The sequence below is a fragment of the Cricetulus griseus genome, chromosome 10 (genome assembly GCF_003668045.3).
Source record: "Cricetulus griseus strain 17A/GY chromosome 10, alternate assembly CriGri-PICRH-1.0, whole genome shotgun sequence".
NCBI lineage: Eukaryota > Metazoa > Chordata > Mammalia > Rodentia > Cricetidae > Cricetulus > Cricetulus griseus.
In genome coordinates, this window is record NC_048603.1 from 7,662,343 (window position 1) to 7,665,049 (window position 2,707).

The following is a 2,707-nucleotide window of genomic DNA, read 5'->3' on the forward strand; positions in this document are numbered from 1 at the left end:
ACTGTAAACATATGCTTATTTCAGTCCAAGTTGTTTAGATAGTCAACGAAATTATATTGAATGTTTTAGTATATACTCATACAGTATAGAGAAGGAAGAATAAAGCACATAGCTGTATTAACAAATATCAAAGTTTTAAGTTGAAAGAAGTTAAAATCAAAGATTAGACAGAGGATAACTAAAGCTAAAAATTTTAATACAGAGAAAATTAAAATACCTACTAGAAATCAAACAGGTGGCAAAAACTTGTGGGATTCTGCCTACTAATGGATGTAGGTGGTGTTTTCTATTAGCAATACTTTCTGTTTATTGATTTTGTTGTTTATATGTGGGATTGAAAAATACAATGAAGGAATCTGTATATATGTTTCTTTTAGGCAAGCCTATCATTTTCATGACAGACTCAACAGGACACATTATATTTAATTCCCCATTTCTCCATAGATAGTTCTTTATAGCCCCTTAAAATACCCTCTATTTTTAACCGATTACTAAGATGGAAAGAAGCTTACATTCACTCTAGATAAGGGATAAAGTGCAGACAAAATTAAAATATGATTTCTCGAGTTTACATTGATGAACCACTTTTCTAGAATTATAGGAGCTCAGATGAGTGTATACAGTAGAGTCTCCAAAGCCCCATACCAAGCATGAGTTGGGATTTACAGAAAGCTTTCCCACTGAAGATTTCCAAGTGATCTAACCAGCTTCAAGCACATTGCTGTCAGATAGGGCCAAGTCTTCAGTCTTCAACACATAGTGATAAATGCAATTAAACACACATATACAGGGCATCACAGTTTCAGAGGTTTAGTTCATGGTCATTGGGTCCCAAGTGCTTGAATTCCCCATTAGAGTGTCAGAAAAATGTTTCTAGATGTCCAGCACATCTTACAAACTCAGGTAAGTAAATAAATGGTAAAATTTTACTAGATTTTTAAAGCAAAAAATCAAACTCTGTTTTTTCTACTATTCTGTGCCTTTTAAAGCGATGATAAAATATATATGTGCCTCCAGTTTATTGTGGGGCAATAATCTCTGTTCTGGAATCATCTTCCCAATTGTGTCTAACACCTACAGTGCTTAGAGTCTTACATGTTTTCAGTATTAACAGTCAGGTATTTTACTATTTCAGTATTAACATTGTCATGTCAGGTGACAGTTTTTTTGTGGCTCTCTCAAATCTCTTTATGGCTTCCACGGAAGCCACTGCCTGCCATTCATTCTGAATACTCACTCTTATTATGTATGGACAATCTGTTATTGAAGGACCAAGGCTGTGTCCTCTTATAAAACTGAGGGCAAGCATTCCTGTAACACCTTTATAAACATTTGCTTTCTCAGGCTGAAATACTCATTCTATATCAAAACCTGTTAAGTCTATTTGTGTCTTTTCATTACTTCACAGTAATGGTAAAGACTGCAAGTTAGAGAAAATTGATTTTTCCCTATTTTGACTATGTACATTCCTGTAAGTAGTACATTGTTCTTTGTCTCTGGCCTAGAAGTCTTCTGCTATCTGCCTATTAAATCGCAACACTTATTTTTGTAAGACTAGTTGAGGGGGTTTGCCTGGAGAGAGTTCTTAGTAGCTAAGAACACTGGGTGCTTTCTCAGAAGACCCAATTTCTATTGCCAGGACCCATTTGGCAGTTCACAGTTGTTGGTAGCTCCAGTCCCTTGGAATTTGATGCCATCTTCTGTCCTCTGTGAACATCAAACATGCATGCCATACACAGAAATACAGGTAGGCAAAAACACCTATAAGCATAAAAATAAAATAAAACTAATTATTAAAGTTAAAGTTATCTTGAAATATGAAATCAAACATAGATATATTTACTAGCTGATGACTTGGGGAAATTGATTACAATAACAAATACCTCTGAATAAAGTTAACATAATTACATATGCAACTTCTTAAACACAAATGGTTAATACACAATTTTGTATGTATTTTGGATTGTGACCAGGTCCTAGTATGTGGCTCAAGATAGCCTAGACCCCTTATCTTACTGCCTCCGTTACCCACAAGCAAGGGTTTAAGGCAAGGATTTAGACACTAGGTAATATGCTAGTTTAAACACCGTTGTGCTTGTCAAAATCATTGATTATCATCTTTCTTGTCTGGAGAGACAATTTCTGTAGTTTCTTGTTTTCCTCATGCTTTACAAAGAGAGGCACTGATTGATTTTGTTTGAGACCTTTTTGTAAATGTTGTTTGTGCAGTGAAACATTTTGAAAGGTGCAGACGTTTTCTCCTCCCAAAGCAGAGTGCAGAAAGCTCTGATTGCCTTTCAGATCCAAAGGGCACTGAACCTTTTTGTGGTGTTGTGCTTATACTCATTATTCAATATGAGTCATTTGAGCTTTCAGTACTTCCTCTGTGGGGCAAAGCCATGGTGTGGGGGGTGTGAGCCTGGGTCATACCATGCTGCCTAATAGTGCTTTTGTGAATAAGAGAGTATGTAAGACCTACACCTCTCATTGCCTGCTGCATGTTGGGGGTTCTTAACTAGAAACACTCATGTATATGCCCAGAATCTGGGAAACTGTGGAATGTATATGCCCAGAATCTGGGAAACTGTGGAATGATAAATCAATAGAAGAATGGCAAAAGCTTTATAGTCATCATAATTATTGAAATTTGTGTAATACACCAAGATTTATAGTCTTGAATACACTCTTAATCACACCTTGAAGTAAA